The following is an 18152-nucleotide window of genomic DNA, read 5'->3' on the forward strand; positions in this document are numbered from 1 at the left end:
ATATCTGCCTCATACCTCTACATATGTCTATATTTATTCATCAGATAGGTATTTTCCTCCTGAAGTGAGGCACCAAACCAAAGTCACCTGAAAGTGTAGTTTAAATAAGCATTACTTAAAAAGACAGTAAAAAGATGAAGTGCAATAACTCTTCATTTGTCGATGAAGGTTAAAAACTGCCCACACCTTTTCTCCAAAATAACTTTATTCAGGACTTGAAATAATATTTTGAAAAGGTTTTTTCTTGTCAAAACACATCTTTGGTCAATCTTCTTCCTTCCTAGTGGATTCTTACTAGTGGAAGGAAGAATCCTTAATATTCAGAAGCTTTTTTAATACCTGTACAGCGAAGACTTTTGGAGACTCAAGTTCCAATATGCTTAATATCCCAGTCAGACATTTTTGGAATTTATTTGTTTGCTTTATGCAACACTATCTGAATTATAGGATGTAAGAGAAGTTTTTTTATGCTTAAGTCATTCGGTTATCCCTTTTGTAACAATGCTGGAACAGAGGTGGCTTCATGTATAACATACGACACTTTGAAAAGCCTAAGAAGCTATTTTTTTTCTTCTTGTTTGGCATATAGATTCTCAAATTTTAAAATATCGTAAATGTTCTTTGTAACAGAGTTGACCATTATTCTGAAATACATGTTACAATGCAACATGGAGTTTGAGATCTTTTTTCCTTCTCCTGCTTAATTAAGTCCCGTAACTCCTAATTAACACTTCCTAAGGCTTTAGTTCATCTAAGGTAGCAAGCCCTAGAATTTCAAGGGTAATAGGTGCTATGCTAATTGAATGGATAGTTACAAATGAGTTGCTAAGGGATTAGCCCAAGAAAAGCTAAATACATTTAGGAGGGTTTTTGTGGTAGTTTTCTATATAGAAAGAACCAGAGAATCTTAACTGACTTGAAACTGAATATCAAGCAGACTCTTACTAATGTGTATCTCTTCATCTTTCCCTCTCACTGACTTTGCTGGAAAAACAAACACATATGCCATAATTAACTAGATTTGCAAACATGAGGTTTAACTTTTGCAACCTTTAGTGAAGCTTGAAGTCTGATTTATTCTGGCTAAGGCTAAAGAAATGTCAGACAGGAGGAGCTAGAACATTCCTTCCTCTGGTGAATACAGATTTCTGCTAACCTGCCAGCCTCTTTGTTACAAGTCTCAGTAGAATTTTTCTTTTCTCCTTGCTACCAGGAAGTGTGTATATATATGTATGTATACATCTATAAGAGTCTATCGTGAGGGTTTTGGCTTTTATGACTACAGGACATTCTTCAATGACTATAACCTGTTAGGGAGGGATGGGATCCACCCGTCTAGAAATGCAAGGGGATCTTTGGCAGCAGGCTGGCCAGCTTGGTGTGACAGGCTTTAAATTGAAGAACTCGGGGGGCGAGGTCCAAAGTCACAATGCTCAAGTCATCTCATCCAGCTGGGGAGTAAGTGTGGCCAACCAGAGCAGTAACAAATGTTCCTTAGCTGCGTCCCAAATTGAGAACCAGAAGACCAACCACCTTAAGGGTGAGTATGGCTACGGCGGATCCTCTTACACCCCACCAGGTAAACCTGCATGCTCGAGTTCCTCTCTCAAATGCCTCTACACCAAAGCACGCAGCATGTGGAATAAACAGGAAGGATTAGGGTTCTTTGTGCCATGATAATCACAGGGCCATGATCTTACTGTAATTACAGAGACATGGTGGGACAGCTCACATGACTGGAATGCTGTCATTAATGACTACGTACTTTTTAGGAAAGAGAGGACAACAAGGCGAGGTGGTGGAGTTGCTCTCTATGTGAGGGAGCAACAGGAATGTATCGAGCTCTGCCTGAGGGTGGATGAAGAACGAGTTGAGAGCTTATGGGTAAGAATCAAGGCACAGGCTCATATGGCTGACTTTGTTGTGCATATTTACTACAGGCCACCTGACCAGGAAGAAGAAGTCAATGAGGCCTTCTACAGGCAGATGAAAGTAGCCTCACAATCACAGGCCCTGGTTCTCATAGGGGGACTTCAACCACCCTGATATCTGCTGGAAAGACCACACAGCCAAGCACACACAGTCCAGGAGGTTCCTGCAGAGCATTGACGATAACTTTTTGACGCAAGTGGTGGAGGACCCAACGAGGAGAGACGTGATGCTGGACCTTGTACTGATGAACAAAGAGGGACTGGTTGAGGATGTGAAGGTTAGGGGCAGCCTTGGCTGCAGTGATCATGAGATAGTGGAGTTCAGGATCCTGCATAGAAGAAGCAGGGCAGTAAGTAGGATCATAATCTTGGACTTCAGGAGAGTTAACTTTGGCCTCTTCAAGGACCTACTTGGAGGAATCCCACGGGTTAGGGCTCTAGAAAGTAGGGGGGTCCAAGATAGCTGGTTGCTATTTAAGCATCACTTCCTCCATGCTCAGGATCAATGCATCCCCCTGAGTAAGAAATCTAGCAAAGGAGGCAGGAGACCCGCATGGATGGGCAAGGACATTCTAGTGAAACTCAAATGGAAGAGAAAGGTCTATGGAATGTGGAAAGAGGGACAGGCCACTTGGCAGGAATACAGGAAAATTGTCAGAGCATGTAGGGAAGCAACGACAAAGGCTAAGGCTCGTCTGGAATTAAATCTGGCAAGGCATGTCAAAGACAAGAAGGACTTCTTCAAGTACATCAGCAGCAAATGGAAGACTAGGGAAAATGTGAGCCCACCGCTGAATGAGGTGGGTGCCCTGGTGACAGAGGATAGAGAGAAGGTGGAGTAACTGAATGCCTTCTTTGCTTCAGTCTTCACTGCTAAGGCTTGACCTCAGGCATCCCAGTCCCTGGGGGTAAGAGAGAAAGCCTAGAGAAAGGAAGACCTTCCCGTGGTTGAGCGAGATTGGGTAAGAGATCATCTAAACAAATTGGACACCTTGGAATGTCAGAACTCAAAGGGTTGTGATCAGCGGTGCAGAGTCTAGCTGGAGGCCTGTAAGTAGTGTTGTTCCCCAGGGGTCAGTACTTGGCGCAGTCTTGTTCAGCTTACTCGTCAGTGACCTGGATGAAGTGACAGAGTGTACCCTCAGCAAGTTTGCTGACGACACAAAGCTGGGAGGAGTGGCTGATACACCGAAAGGCTGTGCTGCCATTCATCGAGACCTGGACAGGCTGGAGAGTTGGGTGCAGAGGAACCTGATGAAGTTCACCAAGGCCAAGTGCAGGGTCCTGCACCTGGAGAGGAACAACCCAATGCAGCAGTACAGGCTCGGGGCTGCCCTGCTGGAAAGCAGCTCTGCAGAGAGGGACCAAGGAGTACTGGTGGACAACATGTTAACCATGAGCCAGCAGTGTGCCCTGGTTGCCAAGAAGGCCAATGGGATCCTGGGGTGCATGAAGAAGAGTGTGGCCAACAGGTCGAGGGAGGTTCTCCTTCCCCTCTACACTGCCCTAGTGAGGCCCCATCTGGAGTACTGTGTCCGGTTCTGGGCTCCTCAGTTCAAGAAAGACGAGGAACTACTGGAGAGAGTCCAGCAGAGGGCTATGAAGGTGATTATGGGACTGGAGTATCTTTTGTATGAGGAAAGGCTGAGGGAGCTGGGCTTGTTTAGCCTGAAGAAGAGAAGGCTGAGAGGAGATCTTATAAATGCCTATAAATATCTTAAGGGCAGGTGTCAAGAGGATGGGGCCAGACTCTTTTCACTGGTACCCAGCGACAGGACAAGGGTAAACAGGCACAACTGAAGCATATTCAGAAGTTCCATCTGAACATGAGGAAGAACTCCACTCTGTGTGTGACAGAGCACTGCAACAGGTTGCTTAGAGGGGTTGTGGAGTAAACACGGTCCTGGATGCGGTACTGTGTAACCTGCTCTAGGTGCATCTGCTTAGGCAGGGGGGTTGGACTAGATGATCCCCAGAGGTCCCTTCCAACCCCTACCATTCTGCGATTCTGGAATTCTTTGATTTTTTTTTTCAGAGAGACCCTAAAGTACAAGCAGCCATGTTGGTTTGGACAGTTCATTGGTAACATCCCAGTATACCTTTCAAATGACCTACAGAAGGGCACTGAAGTACATGGCACAGCAAGAATTGTCTAGTGCACAGATCTGGGGGTCTCCGTACCCGTGGAAAGAATTCACTGTACTGAAAAATCATCCTGGTTATTTAATTACTGGTAAATTTCCTAAAATGAATATATCGGTCATCACATGATCATATATTATATTTCATCTTTTTTTCACATTCTTTTCCTTAAGGTCTCCTGATTAATGGTCCGTTGAATATCTGAATTAGTGTCCTGGATTCAGGTTTCTTTATGTACCATTTTATGATAGATATTATGTGAATGGCCTCATTAGAAATCTAATAGCAACTAATTTCCGCATCCCTTTGCACTATCACTTTTGGTTTTCTCCTCTGTCAGACTTCTTCATGATACTTCAAATTCACTGATTTTGTGTTTGAATAGGAGTACATTGCATTGGTACACTATTGCAAACTACTTTAGTCTATGTGGGAGTGAACACGTTATTTTTGGTGACCTACATAATAGCTTGTACTGCCCCTGTCCCATTCCCCCTTCTTCCTGGTGCTGTTGATAACAAAGTTGATTAGTCAATAACTGAGGCTAGTTTGACCTGACTGGTGTTTTGTGAAGGAATTTATTTTCTCTGGTGAGTTCCTATCTTAGGTTTCTTCTTCCAGCAATTTAGTTTCTGGTCACTGACACCAGTTTATTTATTTGTTTTTAGTAAGAGGGCCACAATAAGGTCTCCCCATAACCTTCTTTTCTGCAGGCTAAACAACCTTAACTCAGCCTTTCTTCGTAGGATTAGTGTTCCAGCACTCTGATCGTTTTTGTAGCCCTCCTCTGGACTTTCTTTAGCAAATCATCATCTATCTTGCACTGAGGGACCTAAAGCTGGATGCAGAACTCCAGGTGGGGTCTCACCAGAGCATAATAGAGGGGCAGAATCATGTCCGTTGACCTGCTGGCAGTGCTTCTTTTTATGTAGCCCAGGATGTGGCTGGCTTTCAGGGCTACGAGTGCACATTGCTGGCTCTTTTCCAATTTTTCATCTACCATTATCCTCAAGTCCTTCTCTGCAGGCCTGCTCTCAATCCATTCATAGAATCATAGAATTGTTTAGGTTGGAGGAGACCTTCAAGGTCATCGAGTAAAACTATCAACCTAACACAGTCAATCCCACCATTAAACTGCATCCCTGAGCTCCACATCTATATGTTTTTTAAATACCTCCAGGGATGACGCCTCAACCACTTCCCTAGGCAGCCTGTTCCAATGCTTTACGACTCTTTCAGTGAAGAAATTTTTCCTGATATCCAATCTAAACCTTCCCTGGCGCAACTTGAGAACATTTCCCAATGTCCTATTGCCTGTTACTTGTGATTGTCCCAACCCAGGTGCAAGTTGTTGAACTTCATGAGGTTCACCTGAGTCCACTTCTGAAGCCTGTCAGGGTCCCTCTGGATGACATCCTTTCCCTCAAATGTACCACTCAGCTTGGTGTAATCTACAGACTAAAGCATCTGAAGATAAAGATACAATAGGATTAATGCTGAAGAAAGATCTTCTCTTGAAGATACTATATGACCAAACATGAATATTGTTGGGAAGAAATGAACTGTTTTCTTACTATGTCCTGATCATTCACCATCTGTCCCATAAACCCTCGGGAGACCCGAAGTCCCACAGATTTTTACACATACCTCCTGTTTCTTTCATGCTTGAATAATACATTATTTGGTTTTTAGTCTTTAGACATATGATTTTTTTTTGTCTTCTTCACTCTCTCATTCTATTTTAAACATTTCTCTGACACAATTTATGATTTATTCTATTGAGTTCACAAAGATAGAATTTCAAGCTTGGCTCAAGTAATCTTGCAGATTTTACCATTTACTGATACTGACTTTTATCTTACATTTTCTGCTGAAGTAACTTATGGTCTCCATAATTCTGTTATAACACAGTCAACAAATGTCTATCCTGATTCAAAATTTAATTTTCCCCATGTTTGATATTATGGTCATTTTGACTAGTTATGCTATTAAAAGAAACAACAAAAACCCAAAGAAAAATATTTTCTGTAATTTGATGTCACAGAACTTGTTTTTTGTTTGAGTCTTATTCCGGCAATTCTGCAATAATTTATATTGTAGTCACTTCTGGTTAGAGGCTCCAATGTTTTATCACTTCATGTGATACATATACAAAACATATACAGGTGTTTTATCACCTGTATATTATCACTTCTGATTTACTCCTCCTGTATGCTTTCAGAACTCATAATCCTGAAAAGAAACAGTTTAAAGGATCACACATCTTTAAACCTTACTTGTTGAGGCACTGTACTGGTTTAAGTGAATCAGACTATTATTACTATTTAATTATCAAAAATAGTGTTTAATAGTAATAGCAAATTATTAACATCTTTGAGTTTCTTTAATGCTAAGCATTCAATATTGTTTTCCCAATGATGAAGTCAGTAATGCAATACAACTTGCTTACATTTATATTTGTGAACTTTTAAATATACAGATTTTCATCATCGGAACCCCCTTCACTGACACATTTCCTTGCCTTATATTTTATGCAATATTTTGGGAAGAAGACTGTTTTTATTTTTCTAATTTCTGTCAACTACATAGCATTATTTGTTCTTTTGCTGCCAAGATGTTCCAGTGATCATTGTAATTCGTAATTGTTATTATATATGTTACCTTCCATTGCTTCGTTCTTTGTTTCCCACTATACAACATTTCAGCTCACCTTTTTCTTGAATTATTTATTTATTGTCTATACTGAAAGCAAAAAGTAAAGCCTCCAACCTGTATCTTTGAAGTATCTTGCCTGGTTCTGTTTTGGAACCCACACTTTACACTTGTGCAATTGGGAATATCTTCTTAATTTTATTAACTAAGCTCTGGCATCTTCAGCCTTGATCGTAAATACTGTATCTGCATCAATCTCTAATAGTGTTTGCCTCTGGCAAAAAGGAATACTTTAGAACGTCTTTCTATCACTTTGCATAATTTTATATTCATTTTAATGGCTTTCCTAACAAAGGCAAAGGCAAACTTTTGTTAGTTGAAGATATTATTTCAACATGGATGATGAGATGCTTATAAGGAGATAGATTTATAATCTGCAAAAAATAACAATGTCATTGTTATTCTATAGTAAGCATAAGGAACGCTAAAATGGATTAAGGATTTTCTTCCAATTAAAAAGAAATTTAGCATCAGTTGCTTTACAGCTAGGCTTGAAAGTATTCCGGGATCCAAGTATTACAGATGCAGAACAAAATGCATTTTATAGTGTTATTCAATATGAGATCCCTTTATTACTGAGGTCTAACATTTGAAATGCAGTTTTTGGCTGATAGAAAGCAACACTGTAGAAGTCAAGTTGCGCCAAATGGATTTCACATAGACAGAGGCCAAAATCCTCCATGAGTTGCTACAGACATTAAGAAGTTTCTCAAGCAGCTGCTTTATTTATAGCTCTCAGACACTTTGTCACATTGTCGGTTTTTTAAATGTACAATAATTTCTGACCATATTTGTCATTCAACGCGGAAAAATAAGAAAGCTCAGACTGTGATGCAGGAAGAAGGATATATAGTAATCTAAGAATTTCCACCTATCACCTCAAATTCACAGTGAACTGAATGGACACTGCATAAGCAAGCAACATTGTTTGAAAGTCTTGTTAATATTTTAGAAGTCTTAAGAATTAATGAATTCTCTTATGGTGAGTGTCATCTTCCTTTCTTTTGCAGTATTGATACATATAGCCACTATGCTGAGGGTTTTCCTGGGAGTATTTATATGCTGAAGAGGGACTTTTCAAAAGGTACATGCAAAAAAACCCTCAGAAAGCCTCTCCTTTTTGCTTGTTCCTTTCTCATGTTATTTTCTTAAAAGGATTGAAAAATGTCTAAATGTTCTCTTCATTAAATTGATTAAGCTTTTTTTTAAAAAAATTTTATTCATTTTATTGCAATCTCGCACCACCAAATCGATTAAATAACAAGGTTTTGATAGTTCAAATTATTATTATTAAATATCTTTAATGTTAGGTACTGTGAGTAACACTGTTACTATTCAGGCATATAGATTTTTATTAATGCATGCTGGGGCAGTTCTACTTAGTTTAACAATACAGTGGAAGTTTTTTCCTCCAATATTGTTAAAAGAAACTTGAAATCAAATTTATTCTATGTGGAAAATGTATATCCCTTGACATTTAGCTTAAAACATAGCCAGTAAGTTCACATTCGTGTGACAGCACAGTTCAAACTGATGAAAACAATGTATTCTTCATGTCATTGTAAATTTGATAAAAATTTGAGCATAATAATCAAAAAATAGGGAGGTGTGCTCATGCAAGCACTAACAAAGATTTGCTGTTCTATTTTTCCAGAAAAACTTTTTTTTTCTTCAGCCAATTAATGGAATGGTAGTATTTTTACTGTATAAATTGTTATTAGTGTTTAAGCTAATGGTTGTAAAAAAACCAAAACCAAATAAAAAATGACATTTCATAAGCAAAAGAAACATGGATATTTCAGTCTGACATATTTATATTTATAAAACCTGTGCTATGCCAATACGAGTTGTAATTTGAAATAGATCAGTACACACATGCAAAATAGAAAATGGAAGCTCATTTGAAGTACTTTATGACATAAAAATAACATAATTTTGAGGTATATTATGCAACTATGACTTAATTTAGACAGCAGTATCTATGGACATTCTATATCTTTGATGATCAGGCCACATGAGACAGCAAAACAAGACAGAACAATGAGTTATACATGAAAAAGGAACAATTCAGATGAAACTAGAGTTTTTAATAGAAGAGAAGATCATCTAAATTTTTACAATGAGCACTATTTAAAAATTCCACCCTTAGGCCAAATCAGTCTCCTATGATGCTGTTAGGTTTGACACTTAAACATTACTTTAGGATTTTGCTTAGAACAAAAGAATAAAAGCTATTTTAATCAACCCTTCTTCTTTTTAATCAGTGCAACCTGCATTTTGTGAACAATTTATGGCACTCAACAAAAACATGGGGCTTCTTTCAGATTTGAAAAAAACAAAAGAAAAAAAATATCCTAAAAGAGAACACCATCACTATGGATAGAAAACAGGCAGAATATGGTAGGATATGAGCAGGCATAATTGCATGCTTTGATATTTATGATGAAAGACCTGAGCTGAAAGAAAAATGACAAAAATGCTATCTTAGCCTTTTATGAAACAAAGAAAACCTGAAGGTCGTGCAATAGTAATTTTCATCATTCCTTCCAAAGCCTTGGCAAGCTTTGAAAATTCATATGTAATAGCAGCTAGCTTTTCTAAGTGAAAGTGCTTTGAAATCATCTTGGGATATGCAGTATATAAAAGAAACCTTCATTTTTCAACTGCAACAAAAGCAAAATTATATTTCAGAACATTAAGCTGACTATTTAAAATTATGTTGCCTTAGTTGTAGAAAAATCTTTCATTACTTTGCACAATTAATTTTCTTAAACTCAGAATGTTCTGCTGTATATATAAATTTTAAAAGAAATTTATTCTGTAAATTAGGAAAGAAGCTCTTAAAAATTACAATTTATTCACTAAAATACAGCAAAACATGTCTGGCAAAATCCACCAACAAGCACAAGAAATGCAATTTAAGAATATAGAATTAAAAAGGATGTTTACCGTGAGATTTCTACAGCTTCATAGCACACTGAATTTCGTTTCAATCCAAATTCCTCTATATACAAAAGGTAAAATTTAAAGATACCTACAATCTCAACTTAAAGGATACCAAATTGTCTTTAAAGTAGAAGCATATTCTACCTCATAATATTCATTTCTGATCTTCTGAATGGATGAGATTTATTTTACCAATAATTGTTCTCCCTGAGTTTCTCAATTTGTTTGAACTATTGGGTCTTTTTTCTGTTTGTCCCTGAAAGAGAGGTTGAACTCTTTTTTAAGCTGTAATTTGACCTCAAAGCCTGCTTCCTCCAGTTGAGACTGAATCCCCAGCAGCAGGAGAAAATATGAAAAAACAAACATCTCAGGGAGAAAAAAATATCCAAGGGTTGGAAAGTACTCCATACTTCAGAAAAAATGTAGTATCTCAATGGAAAAGTAAAAGGAAATGTATCTAAACTTCTGATTTTCCTTCATTGTTACTCATTCTGCATCAATTTCCTTTTTTTTTTCTTTTTTTTTCTTTTTTGTGGCATTTTAGGAAGTTTACTTTGTAAGAACGCGGAAAGTAGAAAAATTGCATTTGATAGCCCAAAGAAATTAAACATCCTTCTACCTTTCCTGGTAAAGTCAGAACAAAGCATGTTAGTTCAAATGCAATAATTCTTCAGATGTGACAAAAGCAAAGTAGAAGGCTTTATCACGTCTGGGTTCTTTTTGGAAAGACTCTATGTGTTCCCCTTCAGACTATCATTATTTGCACATGTGTGCAAAGCAGTCCTGCATTGTGTAACGTCCAAAAGCTTCTTTACTTTTCCAATATCTCCTGACCGTATGGATGCATAGTGTTCAGTTTTAAGACATGCACTTTTATGCCTTTTTCCTCTGATGTAATTTAGCTTTTCAGAACTGAGAGGCCACATATTAGAAGTTATCTGTTCTACTTAATTAATGTTAAGCACAAACCCACTCTGTACTTGGCTGGGTAGAATTGCACAGTTGGATGTACAGGAGGAACAATGAAGTGCAACTTAGATTCTTGGGCTACACCACCAAGAAAAAATGTTTGTTAGTGAAGAAAGGAGGGAATGCTGCAAAACTGTGGTTTAAAAATAGGGACTGTGATGGCATTCTGTGGGTTTTAAGGTTCAGAGAGGCGAAACAATTAGTTAGGCTCAACACCTAAAGGTAGTGAGACCTAGCTCCAAATTCTTATCTTGAAATTCTACATTTAGATTATTAGAAATGGAGTTAGAAACAAAGAACTTTTTTCTGACTGGTTTTAGAACTGGTATTTTAGGCATGTAAAACCAAAAAATGAGGAGCCTAACTGTCTTTCAAGGAGGAAAAAAAATACATGAAGATGTCCATTGCTCTTTGATGGCAGTAAATATAGAGTCGGACATCATTAGAAAGTTAAGTCTCTGCACTCTGAGACAGCAAAAGGTACTTAAATATCAGTTCAGCGGCACAGATGTCTGAGATTTGCTCTTATAAGTCTGAAGGTGCCATGTTCTAAATCTCAGCATATGCAGGAGAATTTTAGGTTTTGGCCACCTTCTGGAAGACAAAGATTTCTTGTCAGCTGTGGAGGTGTGACTTATGCCATTATCTTGTTTACCTTTCTCCTGTCACTCTGCTCAGAAAAGGCAAGAGCAGCTGCCCTTAAGAATCAACTTTCCTCCTTTGTCTCTGAATTTTCAGAGTTTTCTATCAATTTAGACTTTTCAGAGGAAATTATATCACAAGATTAGGCAACTTTTAACCCTTCAGAAAGTGCTATTTCTTCAAAAAACAGTACTGACAAATTGTTAAAAAAATAATCTTCTAAATGCATGATTAGGATTTGAGAGAATTTGTTATTCTTATGACTGTTTATGAAAACTGCTATTAGTGGTATTGTTAATGGTATTGTCACTATTTGTAGTGGTAGTTTTGTTGATTCCTATAGTGGTGGTGCTTAGGGTTTACATATGCCATTGTATTAGAATCTGTATAAGTATACCAGTATTCTGAAGAGCTTGTCAGTGAAATACAAGACTACTAACTACTAGTGGGTACAGTAAATGGACTGGGGAAGCACAGGGGAGTGAACAGATGTCATTTAAACATCTATCCCAATACAGAGCTCCTGAACCATCCTCTGGAGAAAGACATTTCTCTTGATTGGTTACATTACATCACAGAAGTTTACACTATGTCATTCCTAACCAATGGCATCACAGTAGAATAAAATCTTAAAGAGGGGTAAGTAAGGATGTAAAGTTTCTACTAGCATAGCACTTTACTGCTTGGATATATTCTCTGAATATATTTAGTACTTGTAAGAGTATTCCAGTCTTCTGTGTTCCTGTGTCTGCTAAAATGGATTCCATGCCACAAGATGTTTCTGACAAACACATATATTTCTTTCAGCTTTTACTGAATGAAACTGGCCCTGTCCTTGCTGTACAGTTCTTTTTACTCTGGTAGGGAAAAGCTGCTAGGCACTTCTTGGGATACTTAACGGCCATAACCATCTCCTGTGCAAGCTCACTGCAGTTCCTGACTGTGATGTCCATCTCCTACTGCTGTGCACAAGCTGGGGGGACACTGCGGAGTGTCTGGTCTGGCAACTACTCTCTAACTTTCCACTGGAGTTTACTACAGTCCTTGAGCAACCAAGAGCCACAGACTGAATGAGCCATAGTTGGTTCTTCTGCATTCTCCAGCTTCCCTCCATTGATACTCTGCTGAAGCATTTCTTCCCTCCTTCAGTTCTAAATTCAGGTGATCAGACTATCTAGAGTATTGCTTCTTTTCACAAAAAAAACCTTCATATTTTTTTCCTCAAAAATGACCAAAACTGAATTGGTCTGAAGACTAGTCCGCTGCGTCACTGGGTCAGTGTAACAATGATATTTTTTCTACCAGTTTTTAATATTATATAGGTATTAAGTACTCAGTGAGGTCTCCTGGAATCTTCCAAAATCCTGAAGCACCACTCTTTTGGAAAATAAACTTAAGGGGTCATTCTGTCTACATTTTCAGTTGCCTGAATACTTTAAATGATCTAGCAGTAGTTCCTTGAAGAAAATACCCGTTGTCCCTTTACACAGAAAGTCTGCCCAGGCAGCTAATCAGGATGAACTCCAAGCTCTGCTGATTATCAGTCATCTCCATTTCAGTTTTCTGAAAAATCATAGGTATAGAAAAAAATCTGCTATGAGATGTTATAGAGGTTTTTTTTAAAATAAAAAGTATTTTGTCATTTACTGAGTGTAAACTGCTTTCTGCACTTGTCTGATATGTCAGTTAAAGTTTTTGTATATTTTGCCATGACGAAATACTTTCTGTAGCAGTCAGCGAAAACACTTGTGAAGTTTTAGAAAGAGGTTACACCAATATATCAACAGCTTTAACTGATATAACTATGTTTAGGCTATATGATTGTGTTATTTCAGCCAGCTTTTTCTGCAGATAGCTACAGAAAGAGTGGTGAAAACTAAATGTAAAAGAGCTCTTGGAATAGAACAAAGTTGTTTGGTCAAGGTTTTGGTCAAAATTACATATAAGATGTGGTGAGTTTAAATCTGTAAATCTAACATAAGATGCTGAGAGTTTCTTCAAAACAAATAGTGGAGTCCAGAAATTACACAGGTATAAACTGGATCTTAAGTTCCAGTTATGGTCCTCAGCTAAAAAGGACGCAATACCTCATTGATGGCAGAAGCATTGTGTATGTGCATGGGACAGGCAGTATGAGCCTACTGCAGGAATTTTGAACTCTTAGGACATTTACCTGTATGTCAGATTTGCTTGAAATTGGTAGAAGACTTCAAAATTTATCAACATGATTGACAGATACACAGGCAATTTTATCACAATAATCTTACTTTAGATTGAAAAATGGGGATCAAGCTTCACAGAGCTTAATGGGACCACTACACAGTGGTAAAAAATAACAGTGATATTTTTCTAAATAATTATTCTCAGATTTTGGTTTTCATTAAGAAAATACTGCCCCAAAACATGAGCTGTATGTAAGGGATAAAAGAATCTGGGGAGGTCTTCTAACAACAGCTCCAGTTGCTGCAAGCCATCCCATTTTGCTCTTTGGAAAGAAGACACACAGTCATCTGAGACTATGGGATAAATCATTACCGCAAGTAAAGAGGACTGGAGAGAAGAAGAGAGGTGCATGGGAGAATTCATCTAAACAAGGGCAAATCTTGGACACACAAGAGGATTGAGATAATGTTATATAATTTTTCAAAGATTGCGTCTAACTAATCATTCTAAAAAAAAAGATTACGTGTGGGAACTGCTCTTGGTAAGCTTTTTTTTTTTCTTTTGGAGTTGAACTAGAACTAATCAACACTTCAGCCTCTCTGTGTTTCTGGACAACAGTATATGGATGACAGCAGGTCTGCAGAATAGGGGTCTTATGGCTTAGAAGACGCTGACAGTAGAATTATCACTTAGGATATATGCTAAAAAAATTTAGGATGTATCATCTGGGGTTACCTTAGCCAGCCTCCATATTCAATGAAAAGCAGTCTTCCAGTACTTGAAGGGGGCCTATAAGGAAGCTGGAGAGGGACTTTTTACAAGGGCATATAGGGACAGGACAAGGGGTAGTGGCCTTTGACTGAAAGATAGTAGATCTAGATATAAGGAAGAAATTCTTTACTATGAGTGTGGTGAAGTGCTTGAACAGGCTGCCCAGAGAAGCTGCGGATGGCCCCTCCTGGAAGTGTTCCAGGCCAGGCTGGATGGGCCTTTGAGAAACCTGGTCTACTGGAAGGTCTACTGTCCCCCACGGCAGGGGGGCTAGAACTCGGTGATCTTCAAAGTCCATTCCAACCCAAACCATTCTATGATTCTAGGATCAAATAAGCATCTCCAAAGGGCAGTTCAGTTCATCTAAGACTCAAGCACTCTGAAGGTACTTATCTCCCTCCATTGAATACTTCTGTGCCCAGAATGACTAGGGTACTAATTTAGTAACCAGAGTTAGGTGAATAAAATTAGGTGTTAATCTCCTATTCAAATGATATTTTTTTTCCCCTAAATGCAATGATACAACTGCTACTATCCTTTGGGAAATAAAAATTTAGGCGTCTTACTTTTTTGAGTGTCTGTGTTACTCTTATACAGGCATCCAAAGAAAAGGACTTACCTATTTTGCTGCTTCTCTGAGAAAGCTTGAGTGCTGAATTAAATACTTCAAAAAGGGGTGATTAAGTTTAATATTTGACTTGGTTTAGAGCTTCTTTATAACACTACATAACTATTACCTGATTATGATCCCACAGGGTCTAAAAAGAGACCAAAGAACTCCTCATAATTTTTCAAATCAGAGACTATTCACAAGGTGGGGATGGGAAGAAGAAGCCCGTGGAGAGAGCTATAAAAGAGAAATCCAACACAAGTTGTAAAAGTAATAACTTTTCCATTTTTTTTACAAAAGAGAGAGAATAAATAATGTGAAAATGTTGATATGTACAGTTTAATTATTATAAAGACCCATCTTTCTATATGAATCCTTTTCTTGGTCAAAAAGCCCAACAACAGCAGAACAAACCAAAATCAAAATAAAAATAACCAGACATCCTTTTCAGCTCTTAAAAAAAAAAAAAAAAATAACACTGCTGAGAATTCTTGGTTGTTTGCAAACTCAGCATTCAAATGTTTTCATCAAAAGCTTATTTCAGGCAGCAAATGAGGTAATCTTTTTGGAAAGTAATGGGATTTTAGTCTCGTGAGACTCCCCCACTGAGAGGTGGCCACATCCTTAAATCAGTCAGTCAGGTACGAGGATACCTCAAATCCCAACTGCTTGAAGCAAATAAATAATAAATGAAGACGGTATTTGAGTCTGAAAAATCATCCAAGAGGTCGAGATCCTTCCTTTTGGTGAACTCTGTAAGATGTGTAGTGTGGAAGCAGAAGCTAAAGGTTAGGAGCTTGACCATGGACTGCAGTTCAGATTGTGAGCTCGAAAGTGGCTACTAACCATGAACCAAACACATCATTGAAGGCTGGGGTTTTTGTGTTTCTTTTTTTCCCCCTTCATTCCTTACAGTCTAAGGTTTGCTTTCACTCCAGGGGAGTAGAGAGTCAGAAAATGCAGGGAAAAAAGTTAGCATTCTTTCTGAGCACAAACCTGCTGCTAAGCTGGTATTTTGTATTGATTTTTCCTGAAGCCTGTAATCTTGAAAGCTTGTAACAGAGGATGAGGTAAATATCATTTTATTTGCTCAAATAGGTTTAGATTAGATTGAGATGAAAAAATAGGGACAGGCCAAATTAGGACTGAAAGCAGCAATTACAGATTATTGTTTCCAGCAGTAACTAGAATAGGTTATTTCACTGATAAAAAGGCTTGCTGAAAGAAAGAACAGGTGATTTGCCTTAAAGCCTTAAAATAATATCAAGAAAAGAATAGACAAGGAAAATATAAACAGAAATTCATAACAAATTTGCATGTTGCATGTTAAAAAGTCAGGCTACCTGTAGAGTAAATTAGCATGTGAATTATTGAACTTGCTTAAAATGCACAGCTTAACAATATATCCTCAGAATACATACTTCTGAATACATACAATATGGGTGCTTAGCAAACTAGTAATATACTTTTCATTGCGTACATTTTTTCTCATCTTGTTGAAAAACAAAGCATACCATTCAGCCTGAAGGACAATAATAAAAATCAGTTCTTAAAAGTAATTCCTTCGATAAAATAGTTTCTGAGGGGGAAAAAAAAATGTGTACAAAAGCGTTCAAATGATACTGACAATAAGGCATGGAATTTAAAAGGCTTAACCATGTCTTATCTTAGAGTCTGTTTTATTTCTTCATCTTCCGAGCACTTCAAACATATGAGCTGTTATTCCGTCTTTAGATCAGTAACTTTGAATTGTTCTACCTGTCATTCTGCAGTGACTAGCACAGCTAGATGTCATACGATGATTGTTTGCACTTTCATTCTTTCACATTAAATGGCAATCATCCGGTCCTTTTGATTTGTTTCTTTTATTTAGCCCTGAAGTTTTTACACTAGAATCTCATTAAAGCTGAACTAGAGTACTCCTGTCAAAAAACTAATGGAAAAAAAGTTTAAAAGAGAAATACTTCACCTATATTGTCACTTACTGGTGAGTTGCATTTATCAAGATTTGCAAAGTTTACTTCTTAAATTTACGTCCTTTAGGCCTTGTTCACCTGTCTCCACTTTTTTCCCCGCTATTGTACAAAATTAGGATAATATGTTCTAATAAACCAGACACCTAAACAAAATAAAAACAAAATGAACAACAAATTTTATCTCCTGAAAACATTTTTTCTTTTCATAGGACAGCTATTTCCTCTTAGTCAAGGATATTGTCAGACAAATTTCCTATGCGAATGACTAAGCACTTCATTGAACAAACATTGTTTACAGGAGTAGAACTGTATGTCTGAGTTACAGGAACAAACAAATTAAACAAATCCTCTTTGGCTGGTATTTCCAGGTATATATGATAATATTCTTTGTCATTCATGCAGACAAACAAGTCCCACACTTAAAATAACTCTATAATCTTTTTCCCCTCCAGGAACATCTGGGTTTTGATCCAGGTAGGGCCGCTAATTACAGCATCTAAAATAACTGATTACTGAGCTCTTCATAAGACTTCCCAAATTACACAGAAGTTATTTATGCAGAAGTATGGCTTGCTCTACCAGGAAAAGAAAAATCACACAAGACCCATTTAATCTGTGGTTTGAAGGACAATGAAAAATATATCCATTCAATAAGAATCTTCTTTTATCTTATGCTGCTGCACTGACAGATAAGAGAAATATATCATGTGGATTCTGATCCCTCTATGAGTTCCAGAAAATAAGATAAGGGTCTGCAAAATGCCGGCAAATTAATCCCAGTGAAATTACTAACCATTTTGTCTAAAGATCCAGTAGTCAGGAGGGATAACTTAGAGGTCACCTTTACTATTAATGCTAAGGGTTTTCTAGCTGGTATTGTGGCATACACTGTACATCTAAATGCCTGATCTAAAAATGAATTCCTCAGCATTTCTGAATATGCTCCATAGATTTAACTCAAACGATGCAAGGCTTTTTCCTCACATGTAAAACGTCATGTTTTAAGCCCTCTGTCTCCCATTTGCCTGTGCATAAATGATTACCTCTTCCTTGGAAACTTAAATGATGTGCAAGCTGCTAGATGTCAAAGGATTTCTGTGGCTTGAACACAAAGATAAGATAGTACTTATTAATAAAAAAATACGAAATTGCTCTGACATGTAATTGTTGCAGAAGATGCCTATTTAAAAAATGAATATATAAGAAATAATGACCAAAAGGGAGGGCATTTCTCAGCAGTTAATGACTAGATAGAAAAGCTAATGGCTACAGGTGAAGTCAAGGTCGCAT

Source organism: Opisthocomus hoazin, chromosome 3, assembly GCF_030867145.1.
Source record: "Opisthocomus hoazin isolate bOpiHoa1 chromosome 3, bOpiHoa1.hap1, whole genome shotgun sequence".
NCBI lineage: Eukaryota > Metazoa > Chordata > Aves > Opisthocomiformes > Opisthocomidae > Opisthocomus > Opisthocomus hoazin.